This window comes from Orcinus orca, chromosome 3, assembly GCF_937001465.1.
Source record: "Orcinus orca chromosome 3, mOrcOrc1.1, whole genome shotgun sequence".
Taxonomy (NCBI): Eukaryota; Metazoa; Chordata; class Mammalia; order Artiodactyla; family Delphinidae; genus Orcinus; species Orcinus orca.
In genome coordinates, this window is record NC_064561.1 from 31857239 (window position 1) to 31882808 (window position 25570).

At 39.8% G+C, this 25570-nt stretch overlaps 1 protein-coding gene across 5 annotated transcripts in view; it reads right to left on the bottom strand.

Moving 5' to 3' along the window:
• Positions 1-25570, bottom strand: part of LOC117195387 (teneurin-2-like) — a 739625-nt gene that overhangs the window by 363193 nt on the left and 350862 nt on the right. The window contains exon 1 of one of the 5 annotated variants that reach the window (XM_033432122.2): positions 21138-21657. The exons of the other annotated variants lie outside the window; for them this stretch is intronic. The gene's annotated coding sequence lies outside the window, so the exon portion shown is untranslated. Of the gene's footprint in view, positions 1-21137; positions 21658-25570 lie in introns of those variants that run through there. 5 annotated transcript variants of the gene reach the window in all.

Consider the following 25570-nt stretch of genomic DNA (forward strand, 5'->3'; position numbering starts at 1 on the left):
CCGCAAGGCCAAACTTTCCTCCTTGACAACGTACACCGATCCGCCTCAAACTTCAGAGCTTCTCATCAAATTAAATTGGATCTTAATTTAGAAATGTGGAACTTCTGGATTTCAGAATCTTTGAGGTAGCTTTTGCACCAGCCTACATTTCTATCTCAAAAGCCCCACAGGATGACAAACCAATTTATTAACACTATATTTAAAAATATCTAATCAGTTAATTAATTGATTAATTCACTAACTAACCCATCAACCAATGTATTGGCTAATTGACTAAACTGTCATTTTGTGTCAGGCAAATAGAAATCCAGGAAATAACAACAACAGCATAAAGTTTAAACAAAACACACAAAGAACAACTTACTTTTCCTCCAGAAAGTCCAATGATCAGAGAGCTTTTACATGAGTAAATTATAGAAGGTTTTAAACCACCTGATTAAGTTTTGAAAATAATAACTTTCTATGAATAGAACTAAAGGTTCCAATAAACTTATCTATACACATAATCATTTATTTATACATGATCATTTATAATAAATTTAACCATTTATTCATTCCAAAAACTAGCTCTATGCAAGGTATTTGTATGTGTATAAAAATATTGTTTTAAATTTTCCAATCTACCTTCTCCATTTTATTAAATAAATGGCTCTTAATTAAGCAATCAGACCAGAACAAATATATGATATACTCAAAAAGCAACTCTATATCGTGGCCCAAACATCTACTATCTTTGGCACATAGAATTCTTTATCCACTACATTTTTGGTAGGCTTTTCTTTAAGCAACAAATATATATATATGAATTTAATAGATAGAGGTTACTTTTGAATTATAAAGGTCTGGCTACAGATTTCTTTCCAATATGTTCCCAGTTATAAACTGTAAACTGTGATTTATAACATAAAACTTTCATATGAACAGTCTAATTCCATAAAGCAAATTAAAGTAAAAACTCATGATTACTAACGGCAATAGAGGGAAAGTTCTAACAATTCAAATAGATGCTTGGTATTTGACAGCACATTTTTTTTTCTTTTCTTTTTGATCTTCCTAATTTCTACTTGGTTTTCACCTAATTTTTGGCTGGATAAAGTATCTTGGTTTCCATTTTCTGAACTCCCATTAACTGCTTAAACCAATGTAGCTCTGCCTTCCACTGACTGTGATCTTGCTAAAAAATTTAACAGTGGCTTCTTAACAGCTAAATGTGATGCATACTTTCCAGTCCAAATCCAATGAACATCTCTGCAGTATCTGACACTGATTATAGTGCCCTGCTTCTTAAAACTCTTTTCTGCCTTAGTTTTACAACATTCCTCTCCCATGGTTCTCCTCTCTTGCACCTTTCAATCTTCCCCCACACTCCGTTCTCCTCAGTCTAAGCTGGAAACACTGGTGTTTCCCAACACCCTATGTCCAGCTCTCTTTTCTCTTCTTCTTACCAGTTCTCTGGGCAATTTTGCTCACACTGACACTACTGAAGGCTCTTGTTCATCTCTCTCCCTTAAGCTTCAGACTCATATATCTAATTCTACAGGACATCCCTATTAAAGGCATCTATCTCAAAACCAGGTGGTCAAAGCTGGACTTCTAATGTCTTCCTCCAACACTTGTTCTGCCCTGACTGAAGCTGCCCATCATTTAGTATATGCTCACCATCAACCTGAAGGCACTATAGAGTCTTCCTTCTCCCTTCCTTCCCACCTCCAATTAAGTCACGTTGATTCCTCTTCCAAAATATGCTCTAGATCCCTTGCCTTCTCTCCATTCAAACTTTCATTAATTGAGTCAATGTGTTCAGCATCTCATCAGAATCACCACCATGGTCTTTCACCTCCATCTCCCTGACTCCAAGACTCAACCACCTAGTCTACTCTTGATCTTACCACCAGTCAATCTATCTTCAGTGGATCCCCCTTCCTTTTAGGTGTGGTTTTGGCATTTACCCGCTAAAGATATTCTTTCTCCATAAATGATGTCATCATTGACTCTAATGCTCAAACCAGAACCTCAGAAGTCATCCTTCTTTCTTCTCTTACCCTCACTTTTTGCAGCCAAAACAAGAGCTGCCAACTCCACCTCAAAAACATATCCTGGGGCTTCCCTGGTGGCTCAGTGGTTGAGAATCTGCCTGCCAATGCAGGGGACACGGGTTCGAGCCCTGGTCTGGGAAGATCCCACATGCCGCGGAGCAACTGGGCCCGTGAGCCACAACTACTGAGCCTGCGCATCTGGAGCCTGTGCTTCGCAACGAGAGGCCATGACAGTGAGAGGCCCATGCACCGCGATGAAGAGTGGCCCCCGCTCGCCGCAGCTAGAGAAAGCCCTCGCACAGAAACGAAGACCCAACATAGCCAAAAATAAATAAATTTTAAAAATAAATTTAAAAACAAACAAACAAACAAAATCCCATGTCTGTTGCCTCTTATTACCATGACAACATGCACCTGAGTTCATCAGTGCCTGTGAGTTTCAGGACAAAATGAGAATTGTGCTGATTATATCCCTCTAGTGTCTTTGAAACATATTTCTCTTTCCCTCTCTTTCCTATGAATTACTAGAGCTAGAAGTTTGATAGCTATTCACTTTAAGTCAGATTCATTGAGGTACCATTTAGATACAATAATATTCAAGGGAGGGTGATCTTTTTAAAATATTAATATGATTATAGCACTCCTCTGCTTAAAATACTCCAATAAATTCTTACTGCGCTGAGAATAAAATCTAAAAGTTCTTCACTGAGGCCTACAGAATCTTTCAGAATCTGGTCACTGACCAGATCTCATCATGGCCCACTCTCTTTCTCCTTGACCTCCTTATAACCACATCTGGTCTTCTCTCCATCTCACCAACACTCCACTTTCACTCCCACTTCAGGGCCTTGGCACTTACTGTTCCTTTTGCCTGAGAAAATCCCATACCTTTCCAAGTGCCCAATTCTTTCTTGTTATTGAGGTCTCAGCTCAAATACCATTGCTTCAGAAAAGCCTTCTCTGTCTACCCTATCTAAATTAACTGGTGCATGTATGCACGTAGATGTACACTTATGTGCATAAATATCACTCTCCCTTGTCTTCTAAGTCCTTATCATTTTCTGAAATTATTTTGATCTTTTATTTGTTTACTTATCTTTTTGTCTATCTCATCCCACTAAACCATAAACTACATGTGTTTTTACTACCCCTGTTCTGAAATCAGTGCTTGGTACTTAGCAGAATCTCAATAAACGTTTGCTAAATAAATCAGTGACTCATGAATGATCTGACTCCTATAATTTCCAGCACTCTCCTTCACTGATGCTCTGCTTCAGATGAAGTGAATGAAGACATCTCTTTTCCCCAAATCCATCACACTCTCTCTGGCCTCTGCACCTTTTCATGTGATACTTGGTCTGCCTTCTTTCTGCCTCCATTTTCTGCCTTGTTCATTTAGACTCATACTTCACTTTATGTTTTAGTTCAACATAAATGCACCAGTTTTGTTGCATTGCCTTTGAACCACTGTAAACCTCAAATAACATAAGGGCCAGCACAGTTTTTCTGTAGAAGGACAAATAGGAAATGTTTTAGCATCGTGGGCCATACTAATCAACACTGCTGCTGCAAAAGCAGCCATCAAAAACATGCAATGGAATGGGCATGGCTGTGTTTCAATAAAACTTTATTTATGGACACAGACATTTTAATTGTACATAATTTTTAAGTATCATGAATATTACCCTTCTTTTGATATTTTCCCCAGCCATTTGAAAATAGAAAAATGCTCTTGGCTTATGATCAGGATGAAATAAAAATTTGCATTTTAAGGCAAGACAAGAAAAATTTCAAACTAAAACGTTTTCTCTGCCCTTCGGCCTCCTCCTGCCCCTCTAATGTGCATGGTGCATCTGCATTATGTGTTAACCAGGCCTCTCCAATGGCACAAATACCTGCTCAACTTTAAAGATCAATTTTTCTCCTTCTGGCATCAGCTACATAACTTTTTAGAAGTTAACATTCCTTTCTCAACCCTGTAAGGGGGTCATGAGGACCCACCACTTGTCTTGTATGTGCAGACATCTTCAGTGGACTTTATGTACAATACCAATATATCATTTCCCTTAAAGACAGCGACTGGTGCAGAACAGACTGGTCAGACCACCTGGGGAGATGCTGGGCTGCACCTAATAAATGGTCTTTGCTTAAAGACTTACTTATGACCTTATTAATAGTACTAGCTGCTTAACTTGTATTCTGTCTTTTTTTTTTTACAAGATTATGTTTCCTGCATTATCAAATGTGTGACTGAACCCTCAGACATAGCTCTATAAGATCAATTACTGTGATAGGGTAACTCTAGATATGGGAAGAATCAACAAGAGGGAACCATTTCCTGGACCATAACAGCAAGTAAGACAGGAGGTCCAGACACTTCTGGTTACTGTTAACAAGCCCTACTCCAGGAATAGCACACTGAGTGGCCTATCAATGAAATCCTTGCCTGACCTGGGAATAAGCATTCCTAGTGCCCTGTAACAAATTGGTCGTGACATGCCTCCCAAACCGGTTGAAATCAAGACCAAAAGGGAAGGGATTATAAAATAAAGAACATTGCCCACCGTCCAGTTCCGCAAGAATCAAGTCATTAGCCACTGCGGTCACTGACCTACAATACACTCTGAAAGGAATTCAGGGCAAAGATTAGGATGAGGCACTCTGTGCTCGGTTCTGGTAAACCGGCAGAACAGGACTTCAGATAGATATTTTCGGGAGAAATTTTTTATGAACCTAGATTCTTGCATCTTCCCATACTTACAAAAGCACTGAAACCATTAACTAAGATGTCTCTTCCTTGTGGCTAGCAGCAAACTTCTATTGAGATGTGTGCTTCATTGCATGTACCCCCCTTGCCAAAATCACATATATACTGACCTCCCCCTTTACCTCTCCGGAACAGTTCTCAGAGCTCTCTGAGAGACTGTCTCCCAGGTTATAATCCTCAGTTTGGCTTGAATAAAATTTTCCATTTCTTTCTTAGATTCACCATTGATTAGTTTTTTTTCATTGACGGGCACATAAAACAGGTACTAGGTCAAATTAGGCCCATAGGTTATAGTTTGCTGATCCCTACATTAAACCAATTTTATTAGCTCATTTCCCAGTTTCCAATAAGAAACTATATACCTGGCCTCTCTTTGTACATGGAAAGTGATAATGATGCATTTTCTCATACCAAAAAGATTACTACTTTTATCATTCCTATATAGCAGCTACTATAGCATCTTTTAAATAATGTGAAGGATAAAATGTAAACATAATTATTTAAAATATCTTCAGCATACTAAACATTTGATGGACTCCTAATTCAGGACTCTAATAATTCTAATTCTGCCACACACTTATTGTTCAGTACCTGAATCTGTCCTTCAGTCTTATTTGTGACAATTTCCTTATTTATAAAAGAATAGAACATGAACAACGTTACTTCCAATATATATCCATGAAACCAAGATAACTCATTCAACTAGCCATTGTTTTAAAAAAATTAAAATCACATGGTAGATTCTTCCATGCTCCCAAAGCAAAAGAAATCCACAATGCTTTCACTCAACAGACATTTATCAAGCACATACTATGTGCAAGTCAATGTGAAAAACAGCAACCTCTGGCATGTGGACAAGAATCATTCACCTTTTATGTGCATCCACAAATAAGGGTCTGAAACAGTCAAATGAAAACTGTCATCATTATTTTGATAAATCTCAGAAGACATGCAACAACCTTTACTCAAGGATCAATGTGACCCAGGGTTTTCAAGACCTCAAGTTCCCCAGAGAGTGCTGCAGATTGACAAGCTCGTCTCCTAGTGCTTGATTTGACATGAGATACAGTGGAGACATGTAAACCTTGAGTGAAGAGCCTCATCTCAGCTCCATATTGGCCAGACAAGCGCAGTGGCTCAAGAAGGCAGGCTACATCTTCCCCAAGTCAATTGTGAAATATTCTCTCTAAATTGGCTCCACAGCTGTGATTTTCAGCTCCTAGAGTACCCTCCAAATAGCTGATTGGGTGGGGGGGATAAAAGCCCGCTGGTTCCCCAAACACACACCTTTTGGCCATCTGCCATCCCAACTCAGGAAGGACATGCAGATTGGAAAATGAAAACTTCTGAGACTCTATCAGAAAAATGATAGATCAAAAGTCTGGCATAGGGGCTACAAACATGTAACTTCTTCTAGTTTTGGAGACCTACAGGGTAGATCTATGAAATAAACCTGGCTCAAAGGGACCCTGAAGTCCTCAGCCCCAAACAAGTGAGAATCTGGGAAACTGTACCAAACTCTTCTTTTGTTTTCAAAAGAAATGAGCAATCTTTAAAAAAAAAAAAAAGGAAAAGAAAAGAGAGGAAACTAAGACTATTATCTACCATATTAACCCCTTTCTAGAAATTTGAAAGAAACTCACAATCTGGCTATAGTCATAAGTTACAAAAACTGAACTTTACTATCTTTCAGATAACAGACGTTCTGCTTTCATCTAATCAACTGCATGTGCTACAGAGTCAGGAGATCTGGAAGTACATGATAAATGTGGATGAAAGCTGATATTTTAGGGTGCAGCAGCAACCTGGGCTTAATGTTACACATCTTTGTAGGTGTGATATGTGTATACATACACACACATGCATATCACACACATATGGAGAGAGAGGGAGAGAAAGAGAAGAACAGTGAAGAAAAGATTATCTTTCACATATACACCTATTTTCATAAACAGACACAGATATAGAAAGAGAGAACAGAGAACAAACCTATCATCTCTCAGAGAAAAATGATTCAAGCCCTTTCAATCCTTCAAAAGCAAGCTTTGCGTCTGGATTATTTGATAATTCCTACACTACTATTTTCTCCAGGTATGCATCTGAAATTGTGTCAGTCATTTCGTCTGCAGGTTAAATTAGATGGCTTTATCACCTGGCATAACTTTCAAACCCCGCAACTGTCTTTACAACCCTTCTGGTTTCATGGAAAGTTCACCAGGTTGACATTTAGTTACATGACTGAATTTTCAATAAGGATTAATAAAATGATTAATTTACTCTTCTTTTCTCCTCTCTCTCTCCGATTTCCCCCAGGAGTCATGGTTGGCCATCGACAAGAACAAAATATCTAACTGAGGAAAACTGTCTTCCACACGCAGCAGCTGTCTCTCTGGCAAGCTCTGTAGACAGTTGGGTACTGGCTCTGGAACCGCTGAAGACTCTCTTTCAGTCTGAGCTATTAGTGGGCTCTTACCCTCCTAGGTGCTGCTTCCCACCGATCCCACTCCATTTGAAAAATGGATTTGTATATATTTATCCTTCTGAGAATCTGCTATTGTGCAAATATCTCAAATTGAGACCCCCGTGGGAGGCGCGCATGACACAGGAGCACTTGCTTTTCTTTTTCTGCAAAATATCCATAAAATAGCTCGGCGGTTCCCAGGGGTCTGCTTCTGGGTATTATATAAGCAGCTTCTCCTTCAGAGAGGGAAAGAGATGCTTCAAGACACAGAAATAAAAATGCCCACAGTTCTCTAAGGGAATTTCAAAATAGCAAGCTGCTTAAATACCAAAGAAAGTACCTGGTTCCTCTCCAAGCCTAAAGATAGCCTGTGATCCATTAAGAAATGTAAACAGCAGTGGGGGAGGGGAGGGGTGAGTGGAGAGGTCATTACCGGCACTGGAGAGATTGTGGAACACAGAGAATAATCTGGAATTTTGAAAATTCTATAAAAAGTCCTTAGTTGGAGAAGTTTTGTTTTTGGAAAAATGGTTAAGGTGGAGGCATATTTTGTAGGCACAATATTCCAGTAACAGCACATCTGTCTTGCCCTAATTCAGAGCCCAAAATACTTCTGTCAGGCTCTCCCTTTCCTTCTCAAAAATTTCTTCCCAAATCTATTTTATCTACTTTTTTTTTTTTCAAACAATTACTCAACCCTTAGACCCCCTGGAGGCTTCTGATTCTTAAAAGAATTAGAAAAGATCTCCAGTTATTATTAGATTCCATTTTAGATTGAGAAGAAAGGAGAAAATGGGCAAGATAGGCACTCCTTTATGTTGCCTGAGTTACTTTTGAAATTTGCTTCATTCAAGGGCCAGAATAGCACAGAGCACCTTTAAACTAGGAAAAAGAAGTCAACTGGACCAATTATTTATAACTCTCCCATTGAAAGTAGAAATAATTTAACCAACCACCCTACTCCCACCCGGCCAAAAGACCTAAAGGCATTTAAGAGAGTCCAAGAAGCTCCATCCATACATTTAATATTTTCTAAGAATAACTACAGAGCAAAAGATTAAGCCTTCAAAAATATCTCACTTACGTAAATCTGACAACAACAAAAAATACACAGTGGAAAGGATTAATCTCAAACAAAACTCGGAAAAGAGGCTTTTGCAGAAAACGATTCCTCTGGCTAGATCTCTTTTGTTTACAATAAGAAGTCGAGTTTGGACCCATTATACATTCCTTCCTAGGGTCCCCCTTGTGAATTGAGGTTGTTAAAGTAACATTGTAATTATCTTTTATCTATAGCATGATTTATTTATACCATGAAATCCCCTTTTAAATTTTTAGAGTCTTAATAAGTGAATGATGTCCTTAGCAGGGGAAAAAAAGTAACACTGAAATATGAAACAAATATTTATTTCACCATTCTTTTTCCAAAAAACTATGAATGTGACTCCAATAAAAACACATCTACACATTTTGTTCTAAACATTTAAAATTTTTGTTCAATTTCAAAGGTCATATTTAGAACTGAAACAACTACGAATATGAATAAGTTGTAGGCCATGCCTAAAGCGGGTGTCTTTTCAAGTAAAAGACAAGACTTACTAACAGGCCCATTTGTTTTCCATTAAAAATCTACTCACTGTATTCACAGCAATCTACATGCCAGTATGTGAGCCTGCTTGGACAAAGCCTTTGCTTTGTGTGTATCAGATGCAAAATTTACTTAAATTCCAGATAATTGCAAGTGCATCTGCTAGGCTTTGTCACTGGTCTATATGCACATTTCCACAGTGTATACAAAGAGCAATTATCCAACAACTAAAGAAAAAGAAACAGTCATTTCTGCAAATTACAGCCAGCTCCTTTATCAAGGAATAAGTTTGTGTGAAAAGAATGCTACCCCAAAACACTTTTTGAAAATAAAATGTATTCACTCACACCACATACGTTAACTACACAGAACAAAAAAGGAAGCTTTTTCAACTGTTAAATTACAAGGTCTGAAACAAGGATAACTGCAATTTCAAATAAAATCATCCCACAAAACATTAAAGTTCTCCCCTGGGGGGGCGGGAGGGAATGGAGAAAACAACCGATTTAAACCAATTTGATGCACTGGTTTATGTTCTTATTCTGTATTCATGACAAAATATTTCAATAATAGTCACCCTATTTATCACTGGGTTGTATTTCCCTAATTTGAGATATAAGTGCACAGGCTCCAGAACATGAAGAAGATTCAAAACAGGGAATTTTTTTAATCGAACAATAAAAAGTCTTAATTTAAAAGTTTTCTGCTTTATTCATTAAATAGTGAATTCTAAGTAGACCTAAGTTTTACCAGTTGCACTATTTGGTCACGAGTTCTCTTTCTTTCTCTATTTCATTCTTTCCTTATTTTTCCTTTGCCTTCTTTTTTTTTAATCTTCATGAACAATCCCATTTCAACTATTACATTCAAAACGGCCAGCCTTCCTTCCAAGTCCAATCTAGTTTTCGGACTTTTACACCTCATGCCAACGAAACAACATCAACAATGCTCCTCTTCAAGGGCCTAATAGACTAAATCTGTTCTTTTAACAAATTCTCAAGGCCAACCACAATGATCACAGTGGTGACATTAGAACAGAGAGAAAACTATTTAATACAAAGACTAAAAAAATTTTGTGATGTTTGACCTGCTTGAAATTTATCAATTCAGTGGCCATTTATTTCCTGCTATACCTACATTTAAATATAGTCATTATCATCTTGTGAAACGTATTATGTTACCAGCCTAAGGCTATTAGTCAGTTAAAAAAGAAAAACCTCCCTATTCCCCAAACTGGAGAACCATCATTAATATTTCATGCAACTACATTAAATGAGACAATATTCAATATTTAACTATCTAATCCTACAGTAATTTATATTAGAAAATACCAACCATGTGAGAATTCAGTCAGATTATTTTATTGGATGAACCTTTGTCATTATTAATAACACTTCAGTATCTCATAGTTTTTCAGCACAGAATGTAACATCCAAGGACTGAAAGTGATTTTGTTTCTAATTAATTCTCAAAATCCTTGAGAGACAGTGATGGAAGGATAAATATATTAATTTGGAATTGAAGAATAAAGGACTGAGCCTTCAGATGCAAAAGTTTTACTAGATACACGGATTACTTGTGTGGGTCCTACATCTCACTATGTTTGCTAATAATTTAGTGAGGAAGATGTGTTTGAACCTCAGAGAGTCTAAACCACAGAAAAAAAGAAATGTGGTTTTACTTCTTTCAAGTACCACAACTGCTCTTATTAGCAATTTATAAGTAGAAAGTTGCTCTGATCTTTTATACCAAATTCCTACTAATTTCCTTGCAGGCAATTACTCAGCCATCCAGATGTCTTCCTTACAGTACTTTAAACAAATCTTCACTTTTTTTCACACCATTTATTGACTTTACATATTTACGCATAGGCAAACTTCAGCCCATTCTAGGTGGATTATCTTTAATTTCAACATGAAGCAGAATTCACATGAATAACATTTTTTTTTTTTTTTCTGTACGCGGGCCTCTCACTGTTGTGGCCTCTCCCGTTGTGAAGCACAGGCTCCGGACGCGCAGGCTCAGCGGCCATGGCTCACGGGCCCAGCCGCTCCGCAGCATGTAGGATCTTCCCGGACAGGGGCACGAACCTGTGTCCCCTGCATCGGCAGGCGGACTCTCAACCACCGCGCCACCAGGGAAACCCATGAATAACATTTTAATATGGTTCTTGGTGATAACTAAAATAATTCTTCATGACGAACATATTTGAGATTGGTGTGCGCTAAAATCAAAAGCATTTTGCTTAACACCTTTACAATCAGGCATATACTCCAATCCATTTTAAGCAAGAGAGCAGTTCTCACTATTAGCCTTCCAAGTTCATGCACTGAAGCCCTTGCCGTCCATCCCCTAAGATGCTACAGGTCACTTATGGTAAATACTTGCTGGGGGCTTTTTGTTTACCAGTTTCGTTGACTGCCTCTCCCCTTTTATTTTGAGGGAATTCCACCATTTACATCTTGCTCAAAGTCTAAGTCTTTCTGCCTCATTCTAGAATACAAAAGGGCCAGACTATTGATTTCCCAGACTTTCTAGTTACAGGGATGTGACACGTGATCAAAATGCAGCCAACTGGATGGATGCACCGGATTAGAACTTTGAATCGAGAGCACGGGATCCCCAGAAGAAAGGACAGTGGTTCCTTCCAGGCCTGGTATGAATAGTCATCTACTGTACCACTGCAACCTCCAGGGCTGCAGCGGTAGCTGATACTAAAGGAAATGGCAGAGCCCAGTGTCAGGGATGCGGAGGGCTACAGCTGGGCACACGGTATTCAGTGGCAGAAGCACAAGTGCCAAATCTTTCCCGGGGACTCCGTGATTCCCAATATCTTTCTAACGCATTCCCTTTATGTTTACGTTCGCCATAATTAGTCTCTCTAACTTACAAGTAAGAACATAACCCAACCCCACAATCAAAAATAATAAATCAGGGGCTTCCCTGGTGGCGCAGTGGTTGAGAGTCCGCCTGCCGATGCAGGGGACACGGGTTCGTGCCCCGGTCTGGGAACATCCCACATGCCGCGGAGCGGCTGGGCCCGTGAGCCATGGCCACTGAGCCTGCGCTCCGCAACGGGAGAGGCCACAACAGTGAGAGGCCCGCGTACAGCCAAAAAAAAAAAAAAAAAAAAAAAAAATATATATATATATATATATATATAAAAAATAATAATATATCAAGTTGTGCTTTTATTCTGTGTTGGTTAATTTTAGAAACTGCTGGGAAATTAAGAGATCCTGCAATATTGTGAGTTGTAAAGAACATATTCTTATCACAAAGACTAGGAAACTTTCTATCCTTCTCCTGCAGCAGATGAGAAGTGATCTCAGAAATTCTCAGAAATTCACGGATCCAACAGGAAAAGAGCCAAGAGTTAAAGTTTAAATGAAGATCCCTTCCTATTTTTCTCAGACATTGCTTCTCTGACTCAGATCCACAAGGAACAGAAGATGGAAAAGAAATTTGATGGTTTAGCTACAATTTGCTGGAAATGAGATATGCACATCTTGAAAATCACAGCAAAAATGAGCATTAATCAAGAGCCTGACCAGGGTTATCAAAAGTCAAAGTTGACTGCCGGAAGTCCAGCAAGCTATTACCTGGGGCTGTGAAAAGGGTCAGTGCCTCTGTGCACTCTTCCTTTGCCATCCACTTTCAGAGCTATTCACCAGGTACTTTTCAAGAATATTATCATTCCCACAAATGACTGATAAAAGATAAACTCAAGAAAGTGAATAAGTTTTGAAAAGTAAATCCCTGAACCTACATATTCACCATACGCTTTCAAGTACAACAGGGAAAATATTCCTTTAGAGAACATTTTCCATCCATGGGAACACTTGGAAATTTTCTTTCCTTCACAATTCCTATCATTTTTCAAAACCCTCCATTAAAAAAAAAAAAAAGTAAATCATAAATTGACTCACTGGTCATAAAAAAATGTAAACTGACAGCTCTGGGGCATCAAGTCATTCATCCATTCACTGATTGGACCGACACAGGTAACAGGCACGTCCTAAAAATAACCAGCATCAGGATCTGCCCTTACTCTGAAACCTAGATGTTAACCTGGCAAGAATCCCCAGTTTAATACAAGCCCTCTGGCTTTCTTCTTTACTTAAACATGTCTGCTATATCTGAATTTAAAAGAAAGAAAGCTGAGAAGTTATATCCCTGACCTCACGTGAAGCTATGCTTTTCTCAGAGTAAATGCATTTGGAGTTCCAGAACAATGCTATTAAAAACAAAACAAAGCAAAACAAAAAACTACTACTAACTTCTGTAATTAAAGTATTATTCTATACACACACATGCACACATACAGTGGTACTTTTGCCTACAGACTGTAAGCTTCTAGACCAGAAACCAATCATACACACGTATACACACCCAAATAGTATATGATTCTGTATATACCCCACGGGGGCTTAATAAACAGTTATGAATTGACTGACAAGAAAAAACCAAGAAATGACAACCTTCAGGGTAGCCATAACACAATTTTAACTTGAAAATTGCCCAGAAATAGACTTCAGTCTATGGGAACTACACAAATCATATAAAAAGAACTAGTGCCCCTTATATACCTAGAGAGAGAGTCCTTAGTGAAAAATCACTGTCATAGGAAGGAGAGTTCACGTTCTTTATTTACTGTTTGGCTTCTTCAGTGAATTCAGCTGAGAGCAACTTTTGCTCTGTAATAACCTTTTTTTACAGAATAACTTTTAAAATACAGATTAGAATAAATGCAAAATGTACCTCATCGCTAATATTTTCTTGCTAAGTCAACAGGTATAAAGCCACCTTTCCCTCTCAATTCTCAGGACTCATGTTGCCATTTTAATTTCTCTGCAGCCAAATGTAACAAAAGCATAATCTAAATGCTGAAATAGTTTCTTCAACACCAGCATCTCCAAATAAATGGCAATTAGCAATAAATCATAATCTACTCATTATCTTCTCTAAAGGATGCATTAACGGTGTGCTACAATTCCTAAAATCATACTTCAGTCAGTGTTCCCTTGAAGACAATCTTCAAATGCCTCAAATTCAAAAGTGATCTGCTTTTCTCGCTGAAGTTCATATGCACGTTCTACCTTAACGGTGTGGCTAGAACAGATAATTTAGTGGTCCCCGGAATTGAAGAATTCCATATGTAAGATGATGTTTCTGTTACAATTTAGCCTTGCCACATTTACTTTAAACAGTGGTTATTTCAGTTATGATCTATTTTGAAGAACAACTTCCACACTGATATATTTCCAAAAATGGATGATGAGAGCAAGTGGGAAAAAAAAAAAGAAATAAGCCATGCTTAAGATCGATCCCATTAATCTGGGGTGGGGGAGTAGGTGAAACAGAAAACATTTTTGTTTGAGGGGAGGAATTTTTTAAAACAAAAACACATGAGACCAGATATAAAAGTCTGTGTTATGTCTTTACCATCGAAGGTCAGAAACAAAATGTATTTTAATTCACTGCTTTAACAGTGCTGTCTTAGCATCAGATCACTGCAGTTACACCTAACAGTCAGTCACTTTGCAAACGCCGCTTGTAGATCCCCTCACCCTCCCCACCATCCCTCCCACATCTTTCCACAGTCCAACTCACAGCCAAGGGGTGGGTTTGGTCATCTGCTTCACAGGATAATTTGAGTTCATTTTCCAACACACACCTTGGAACATCTAAATCATTATTTGTTTCAAAGCGTACGGAACTCCTTACATTTCTTCCTAACATTATATCTAGTGGTTATGAAGAAGTCTGAAAACAACTCCCAAACTTTTCCAGATTTTCCTATGTCAAGCCAAACGCATATTTCTGGGTGATACTTGTTTTTCAGTTTTCAGGTCTCCCACGTTGATAGCAACAAGAAAGGGTAGGGTTGTAGGTTTTTTCCGTTTGTGTTTTTTATTTTTTTGTTGTTTTCTTGGCAGCCTCCTCTGGACTGTGAGAAGTGATCATTGATCATTTTTCCACACTCATCCACGGCCCTCTCCATGGCCACATGTAAATGTGCCAATGGATAATTAAGCAACAGACACACCCAATAAATATAATAAATAAATTTGATTTTTTTTCCCCTTAGTAATTGGTTTCATCTGACTGAGTCTGATTATATGCGGGGGCATATAAACAGAATTAGAGAGGAGAAAAATTAGATGCTAGGTCACACAAATTGCAGAGCCCTAACCACTGTGAAATGTTTGTGTAATAATCATATTATTATTCTTAAGGTTAGAAAAGCAGTTTGCATCTTCTCCAAAAGTTTAGGCGAGGCTAAAAATAAAACTGGTGGCATGATTATTACCATAGGAAATGGTAGCCAACTACAGAGTACATTTCCCTCTGGTCTGCATCCTCTTCCCACAAACTGACACTGCCTTGCCCTCATGCCTCCATTAAATCCATGCAGGTAGACCCACATTTTGACTGAGGTCTCCAACTCCAGAGGTCATATCACACCAGACTACATGAATAGACATGAGTTGGGCATATAGAAGGCAGAGAATGAGAAGATATTTGTATACAATTATTGTCTGAGCAAATCCTAAAAAAAAAATAAATTAAATCACTTTTCTAATATACTCTCAAGTGACACAAAGAGCAAAGCTTTACCTTGTATTAAAAAAAAAAAAAAACACTTCTATTCTCATTTACTTTCTTAGACATCACTTTGGCATCAAATTACTCTTAGCATAAGATCTAGCTCTTAGCAGAGCACAGTACCTGGCCTGTCTTGGGAATCTAAAAAGTGCTTATTGAAGGAATAAGAAAAAAATAAGAGCCTGAAATAGGGCTTCCCTGGTGGCGCAGTGGTTGAGAGTCCGCCTGCCGATGCAGGGGACACGGGTTCGTGCCCCGGTCCGGGAACATCCCACATGCCGCGGAGCGGCTGGGCCCGTGAGCCATGGCCGCTGGGCCTGCGCGTCCGGAGCCTGTGTTCCGCAACGGGAGAGGCCCGCGTACCGCAAAAAAAAAAAAAAAAAAAAAAAAAAAAGCCTGAAATACACTTTCATGCAGCTTTAATTTGCCTGTGTTCCTTCTAGGTAATAGGTAATATCTACTGAAATGTATAGTATGTAACCATATACTCTTATATTTGAAATGGTTTAGAAAAATGATCACAGTTAAGATCACAAAGTCTGTTGCAGTAAGTTCCCTAATAATAACTATAATTTTAGCTATGTAGATATTTACTGTTTGAATTAGCCAGAAACGTGGACATAGCTATCTTCTCTAATAGTGCAATTTCATTCTTAGAAATAATCTAAGAACCTAATCATTTCTATTTAATGATGTATTTCTTTTTCCACATATACTCTTATTCCTCTAATTAAAGGAGGAGAAATGTCAAGACATTGAGTATCAGTTAAATCCTAAGCAATAATAAAAATGACATTTAAACATCAGCCTTTTCCAAAAGAATCCTCCATAGAATTGTCCTCCCTAAAGATGTGAAATCAGTATATATTGTTAGTATCAATTTTATCTTCACCAAGTGAATTATATTCTCCAACTTTAGTTTTTGCCTCTTAATAGGTAAACTGAAGACTGAGGCAACTAAACAAACAAACAAAAATGACTTATTCTTTTGAACCAAATTCATAAATAAATTCTTTATTTTACAAGATCCATAACTCCCTTTTATATATTATAAAATAAGTACTTTACCAAGGCCATAATGATAGAAATGGATCACACAAAATTTCTAATATTTTTTAACAGGCTTAAGCCTATACAGCTAAATAATTTAGTCACCAGAACAATTAAATACACTATCTTTCATAAGGCCGGGTCCTAAACTTTTATAGATCTGCATCATATTCCAGAAATCACAAACTAACACAATGATAAGAACAACTAAACTGAGAAATCTGGCATCATATTAATATTAGAATAACCTGTGGAAGAACCAAATCAGGGACAGGAGAAATAATGAGGAGTCTTCATAGGTGATCTAAACAAGTATCAAGGAGAACAGAGCCTCCTCTGAAAGAACTACAGTCAAAGCATAAGAAGTCTAAACTTTTAAAGAAACCATCTCTTTCCTCTCAAACCACGCACGCATACTTTCCCAAAATGGATGCAGGATCTTTGGTACCCACCACCAATATTCTGGTGATGAGATGAGGAACGCTCTCAATCATTCCATCAGAGTCAAAGATCAATTCATATTGTACAGGGGAAAAAATGTTTGCTAGGGAAACTAGATTTTATTTTAACGTATTAGCTGCATTATTTAATCTCAATTTCTATTCATTAAATTTACATGCAAAGAGTTAAAACACCTGCTCTCTTTTTACCCACAGTACTGCTGAAAAGCACATAACCGTACTTTTTTCCTGATAATTCTTTTTGTCTAAAAGGTTGGTAATGCTACACTTAGAAGAGGGAGACCAATTAAAGTCTTTCAGCAAAAATGAGGGAACTTTATGTGCAAACTATTCCTCAAGGTGCTTCATTTTTTGCCACGAGGAATTCATACAAAAAGGCTGCAATATTTCAAGTTCAAAATCACATTGGAAAATGCAATATATTAAGTAGACTTGGGGCAGTGAGTAACATGAATTTTTGGGAAAAGATTTTATATCTCTTCAACTTAATAAAATCTTCTAGAAATATGAACAGGATACTTTTAGCAGAGCTAAAATAATATGTTAAGTAATGGTTTATCTTAGGTAGAGAAAACAATCATATATATATACATACACACACACACACACACACACACACACATATATGCACACAATTTACTGGTAGTACAAAGTCCCAAACATTGTGGATATTCCGCTTACAAAGCAAAAGCGAAAGCAGAAGTATAAAGAAATACTTTGACAAAGCTACTATTTGCTCTCACTGCACATGACTCTTATAAAATTACTGTTGGTTTCACAAAATTTTAAATGGGGTATTATCTAATTAGATCGACATCACATTTAAAAAAATATTGTTACGTTCCTCTTTCCATTAAGAACATATGAAAAGACAGCCATCCCTCCCACCGCCCCCCGAAAATGTCCTTACAATCTTCCCTGAAGGCTGAGAATCCGTTGTATGTACTATGAGTACAGAATGGAAGGTTTCTTCCTGTGAGTATATCAGGGTTACAAGGAACCAGTAAGTCAAAGAATAAAACTGTTGCTTCACACAAAGTAACGAGAGACAAAAACATATGCTTTTCACATAGTCCCATTTGAGACAGTAGTCTGATATAAGTTTTGTCACTTTAAATCTGACTTGCAGTTTAAGTTTGAGTTTTTAAGTGGAGAGGGATAAAAAGGCCCTTGACAATGACCTTGACCATATTTCACCAGAAATCACTTCTCAAAATTAGTCTACACAGAATAGAAAACAATGGAAAAGCTCACCAATACAGGTTTTCCTCAAAAACACACAAGGAGTGCAGAGTCCCTTTCAATTCACAATGAACAAAAAGTCATTACTTTCAAGAAACATTCAGTAACTCTAGCATAATAAACACCTCACACATGCAGATAAAACTCTACTCTTATCAAAATGAGAATAGGAGACTTAACAATACAGGCAAATGTATTGTCATTGTCAAGTTCCATGAACCAACAGTCTCTTGCTACACAGCCTGTCCTCCCAAAAAAGTTACCTTCTCCCCAGGATATCAGATGCCATGCCTTTGGAAATGCTGAAATTCAACACAAACACCAACTGAACGTAAAGTACCTAATTTACCAACAAGCTTAGCAAGAGGATGGTATTATTTTGACACATTAATCTGAGATCAACACCAGGCACAGAAAGTTAAAATGAGCTTAGTTAAGATTCAATGGAAAACTTAACATCAATAACAATAATAAGAAAACCACCAACAAGCCACAAACACTATACCACACAGAACCATATAAGAGTAATTACAAATCCAGCTGACTGAATAGCAATCTCACCAGGCAATACACGCAAAACTTAGCTATGTTTAATATTTTAACACAAACTCTCAGAGCTTTTCCGAAGTTGCCAGGAAACTAGACGTAGAAAGGGGTGGGTGGGTAAAAAACCACCACAGCAGGAAGGAATGTGTTCTTTAAATCAATGGACTCTTGGTCTTCATAACTAGTGAAGATGCTGAAACTGAAGCTAATTGTGCTGTTTCATAAATAAATTCATGCTCTGAATATATTATATAACAATTAGAAATCTTGTTTCATGGGCCACGTGAAATCAGTCCTTAGCCTGGTCAGTTATCTGTTTGTGCCCCTGTTTGTGGAATATGCCAGAGAAATAATGCAGCTGCTCAGCATGGAGTATACTGCTTTCTGGTTTTGGTCTTAGAATGAGAAAACCATGCTTTAGAAGACTTGGGTTCTTAGGATCATAATTTACTATACAAATTCATTTTTCCTTCGTAACCAGGCAAACAAATGCTTCAAAGACAACTGTGATCCAAATGAATGGAAGCTGGGTTTTTCCCTCCAACTTGATCAAAATTGTAAATGGCAAGGGTCCGTAAAAATATTTTAAATAGCAATATTGCCATCTCAAGGGACCCAGGAGTAAGCTGAGCTTTCATTCTAAATAAAACGTCTTATTACCATCAGCAGACTACAAAAGAAGAAATAAGCTTTAGATCTTAGGAATCCTGTCCACAATCTCAAGAAAAGCTTTTGTCAACACAGGCAGCCCAGAACAGGTGAATTTGCATGGTGTCTTGGAGTAGGCTTTCTTCTATAGTAAAGAGGGTCTGACTTGAGTTAATTTACAGTTTGTTTTGTTCCAAGTCCTAAACTGTTTTATGCTGCTCTTCCAACATCAGCTAAGTTTACATTAAAACACAGTTGAGCAGTATTATTGCAAACATCCCCTTTGCACCTAGGTAATTGCTGGTCTCTGATCTGGCAACCACAGAGAAGCAGGCTTCCTTAAACAACAATATTTTCCCTCTGTAAAATGTGTGTGCCTCAGAGTATCCCTGCACTGGATATCCTCATCTGAATCTAGAGTTCAGAGCTCCTCAGGATGGTAACACACATACTGAAATTGCAATCCGTCCTGCCCCCGACTTCCCTCCCTACATTTAAGCTGTCATTATTTTAGCTTATTTTCCCATGGCTTAGCAGAAATTTTCACAACTATCAACTGATTTCTTTTTAAACTGCTGATTTTCCTTTACTTACTGACCCTTCAGTGTTTCTACTGAACTGGAACTGAAAAGTTAGGGGGAAAAAGAGCACGAAACATGGTTAACTGCTAAGGACCCTCCAAAGAACTTAAATACGAATACATGAAAGAACTGTGGTACGTTAATTTTTAAATAATATTTAAAACATCCTGGAAGCAAGAGTTACAGAGTCAGTTCTATTTTTAAGAAAAGAGTTAAGAGTTCAATTTGCATGCATTATGCTGGCTATTTAAAATAATTTTGTTCCATGTGGATGGCAGAAATTGCCCTCCCCCTCCCCAATTGACCAGATGCCACTTCAAGTAAGATCTAAGAAAGGGCTGGTTTGGGGATTAGAAATTGCTGAACATGTCTCGCAATTTTAAATAAAACAATACCAGCAATCTCCCTCCTTTTCCATAGCCCTAAATTTATTATTAAGTAAATTTAAGCAAAAGCTCAAACACTGGAGGACAGGACAGTATGTGATGCACTAAACCACTTATATGTTTATTATCTTTGCAAGCAACATGAGTAGTGGTGTCTATTATTACCTCCTGCAAGTCTGCAGCAATGTGAGGCAAAACAGCATTTTAAAGAAATTCTCTTTTGGAATGCAAATGATTCTTCCTCTAATTTTGAATATTTTAGCCAGCATGTACCATACAGTAGTTCTGGAATCACTGGCTTCTGTCATGCTGTCAAAACTGAGTCAAAATGCATTGTAATCCTGAAGAACGATAACCTTAAACATCAATGTAACGTTAAAATGCATCCTAAAAAAAAAAAAAAAATCCCTATAATTGCGATGAACATTAGAGAGAAACCGGCAGTCCTTCTGCAGGGAAATAACAGTCTGCTCTACCAGTCTTTCCCCTCCCCCTTGAAACTCATGCAACTAATGATGACCTCCCGAAGTGCCGAATTTAAATGTTCCAGCATTCATCTGAGGATGAAGGAGGAAAAAAATACATAGAAAACCACGAAACAAGTTACAAACTGCACAAACGCAAGGAGAGAGAGAAAAGGGAACTGCAGGCTGATTCAGGAGCGATTGCAGAATGACGAGCAACAGAAAGGAAATGAGGAAGAAAGAAAAGAGGGGGGAAAAAGCCTTAAGCATTAAAGAGTAAGAAGTGAAAAACATTTACCAGCGGCTCGGTCAGTAGCTTCGCTCCCTGACACCATCTACATAGAGATAACTTAGCCTAGAGTCTTCGGTCCCGGCTCGCTTTGGAGCAAAATTCCTTCACTTCGAGGGGGTAACACACACCCTCAAGAAAGAGAGAGAAGGAAAGAAAGGGAAAAATAATCCCAAAGACCAAGACAGGCTTTCCCCCTCCTCCCTCTTACCCGCCCCCCGGACTCCCCAAACGGTGCTCGCTTCTGCACAGTTCTGCCGGCTGTGCCGCTGAGCTGCTGCCGATGTGCCGCGGCTCCTGCTGCCGCTGCTGCCGCTGCTGCGGCTGCTGCTACTTCGGAAACGATTAGGAGGAGGACGCCCAAGCACGACCTGAGCCTGCGAGCCACCCAGGACCAGTGTGCAACCTGCTCTGGAATCAAACCCATAACACACGCACGCACACCCAGTGGCTCCCGCACTGGAGCCCCCGCGCGCACAGACACGCGCCCGCCCGCGCGCCGCACAGACACACACGCGCGCACACACACATGCCCACACGCACGCGCGCGCACACACACACAGACACAAACACACACAGACACACGGAGCGCCGCGCACCTCCCGCCAGCCTGCGCAGCCCCTGAATGGGGAGTGCGAGCCAATCCCCGGCCCCGAGCGCGCGCACAGGCTGAGGCCGCCGGGGCTTGGGTGGTGGCGCTGGGGCTGCAGCTGCTGTGGCTGCGGGGCCAGGCAGGGGATTACGGCAGCGAAAGAGGGGCGCTAGGGGCTCCTGCACCCCTTTGTCTCCAGAGAGATTCCCCCAACCAGGCATTTCCAAGACCAGACACGGAGTGCGCGAGCCGCGGGTGGTGCGGAGTTCAGTTCTGCTCTGGGGTTGGCGGGGGGTGGGGGCAGGGTGGGGAGGCTCGGTTCCCTGGCTGCACGCACCGAGGTTCCAGCTCTTCGAAACCCAAGGCACCGCAGCTGCAGCCGGGTCCCTGCACGCAGGGGAGCACAGCAAGCCCGAGCGCCCCGCGGATGACCCGAGCTGGCTTTGGGCTGCGAGCGTGCCCACTGTTCGGCTGCCTTCCAGGCAGATCGCGCCTTCCAGGATTAGGAACGTAGAGAGGGGTAGGGCCGAGCTCCGTGGTTTCCAGAGGGAAGGCAGAGTTTCCAGAGCCTTTAGCCCCTGCTGACCTGCCTCACCTAGACTCCTCTGTGGCCCTGAACCTGCCCAGGAGGGTGCGATGCCCGGGAAGCTAGGCTTCCAGACCTCAGCGGGGAGTTGCTTTTCTTCCTTCTGTAAAGGGAATTACAAAAGGAAGCAATTCCCAGCCCAGGAAAGGCTGATTCAGTTACAGAGTAGTTGACAGAAAATCCAGCAGGGCCTGGCCGTCGAAATAGTAACAGCTAACAGGTATTGCTTACTTATCCTGTGTAGGCTTTGTGTTATGAGATGCCCATGAATTAACTCATTTTATCTTGTGCAAACACTATATGATTAACCCTAGAAGGAAACTGAGGCCCCAGGATATTTTACCAACTGCTGCTAGTCAATGATAACCAATGCATCTGGGAATCTGAACCTGCAATTTGACTCAGGCACTGGAAAAGACTGCAGTGCATCGATGAACTCTAGACATTTCCAGCAAAGTAAAGGTCTGCGGAATGTCCGGATGATAACACCCTCTGGCCTTCAAGCGGTACCTAGCCTGTCTTCAGCAATCTGCAAGTCTTTGAAAAACTGCATGCCTGCAATTTGCCAATGTTCTAATACTAATAATATTCACAACACTCATCTCTTGACTGTGTACTCTGAGTCACCCTTTTTATCAGGCGCTGCAGACTTACCATCATAACCTTTAAAATAATCCTGTAAAGAAGCTACCCTTATTCCCATTTTACACATGAGGAGACTGACACAGAGATGTCCTGTGACTTCCTCAAGGTGATAGGGCCAAAATAAAGAGGGCGTGGTCTGTTTGCCTGCAAGGTCCATGTCGGGTTTTTTTTTTTTACTAAATTATGTGTCTTCCTTAAGTGCATCCTGAATAAAGCCACGAGATGAGGGCAGAGCAGTTATTTTTTATTTCATTCAACAAACACATATTGATTTCCTATTAACATTCACTCATTCAAGAAATATTTACTAAGCATTTACTTCCTTCAAGGAACTTACAGGTGACAGAAGATGACAAAGCCACATCCCAGAGCTCTTTGTGGTTACAGTCTGACGAGAAGATGGCAATCATATGCTTGTGATGCAGATGCTGAAAGCTTGCTAGGAATGAATGTCCTTCCCTCCCTATTCATCTAGCAAACTCCTATCTGTCCTTTGGTTTTCTACTCCAGTGTCATTTCTTCAGGGAAGCCAACTGTGATCTCTCTAGCTGAGTCAAATCCCCCTTAGTATAGGCTTTCAAGGCATCATTTCACTTTTCTTTTTAAAAGTTGCCATATTTCCAATTTTCCATTAGTGCTGTGATTTAGTTAGTATATAGTCTTCCCAATGCACACAACTCTCTAGACCATATTATTAATCTCAGAATACCTGGTAGACGTTAAACTTTCTCTCTTATGGGTACGCGCACACGCGTGCACGCACGCACACACACACACACACAACTCTTAGCATAGGAGTAATGATTCTTAGGGTAGGAACTGTTCTTACCTCCATTTCAAAGATGAGTAACATGAGGCTAAGAGAGGTTAAGTAGCTTTCCCAAGGTCACACATTTGGATAAGTGGCAAAGAAGGACTCAAACAGGTTTATCTGGTGCTTAAGTCCACATGACTAGCCCTCAGGCTCTGCTGCCTGGCTCACGTTATCCAGTAACCAATCAGACTACGCAAAAGTGGCTCATGGTAAATACAGCAGACAGATTTTTGGGGATGGCATCGTGGGGGAATATAGAGATAATTCAATATTGTAGAAACTGCATGCAATAGGACATCAGTAATCCATTACTGAGCACCCACCTCATGATAGTCACCTTGCTCAGAACTTTTTTTATTTTAACTTTAACGACGATTCTTCTGGCTAAATGCTGTTATTCCCATTTTACAGATGAGGAAACCGAGGCTCCCCAACAAAAAGAAATCTGCTAAACTATAAACTCCAGGGGAAAACTGAGATATCTATTTTTGTTTTCCATTTTATCCAACAGTACCCTAGCAAACTTTAAACTCACTCACTGTCTCTCTCTCTCTTTCACTGTCACACACACACAATATCAAGCAACTTGCCCAAGGTCTTAGAGCGAGTAAGCCACAGAGCTGGGATTTGAACCTAGGTCTGACTTGAGAGTTTCAGGGGAGGTCGGGATTGGGGGGTCACTATGGGGTCTGCAGCCTAACCAGGCTATTGGGTCTGAGGATCTATCTGGGTCTACTAAGAGGAAGAGCCACTGCTGGTGCTTGTCTTTCCCATTAAATCTTACAAGGAATCTGAGATTCAGAGACTGAAAGTTACCTGATCCAGATCACAGCCAGTGTCACCATGCAGAGCCAGGTTTTACACCCAGGCCTCTTTCACGACAGACTTGTGGTACAGAGTGTCATGAGTGGCAGGCAGAGTATCCAAGTTTTTCAGAGGTTCCTGGCTGGGGAAGGGGATGGGGACCTGGGGAGCCCTCGGAGGAAAAGCTGCAGGGAAGCAAGCGAACCTTTGGCACCTCCCTTCCCACCTGTCACCACTCCTCTGGGTTCCACCTTTTTTTAGGTCTCATTCCTCTGCCTTTTCAGGCCTGACCTTGAACTCAATGCCTCACTGCCTCCCCACTCATTTTCAGCACCAGCAGTGGCTCCGAACCACAGAAAGGTAAAAATTGCATTTTGTACGGTTCTGCTCCTAGCAGACTGCTGGGCTTGCTCGGTGACAAGGGGAGGCTTTGATTATGAATAGGAAGCTTTTGTTAAACAGCTTTCCATTTTGGAGTATTACCTCTAAAGGGGATATTGGTGTGTAGCTCTTTGCAAATTCCTAGCCTGTAAGAATTCATAAGAATGAGATGCTTAGATATGGAAAAACACCTCCATCCCATGCATGTTCTACCCTATAACTAGTATTCATCTCTCTGTTCTGTCCTCTCTGTGCACACAAAAAGCATCCACAAATTGGGTCCATGTATTTACACAGCTCACAGCTGTAGACATATACCTCCAGCTATAAATACATACCGGCCCTTGACTGTGGATATGTCTCCTGCAACTGTCTGGCTATTAACTTGCCCTATACTGAAATATTATGAATAAAGTGAGTGAGGGGTTGCTAAGAAAATGTTAAATATTAACCCTCTTTCCTTCCCCCTAAGAATATATTTATTCCCTGGAGAATGTCTCAGATGGCAGAAAGCTCTCTGGGATCCTCAGTAACACCTTCCTATGTATATGTTAGGCTGCTGATTTTTCTCATGAGAGCAGCAGAATCCTTAACTCATGATAAGATAACCGGTTAAGAAA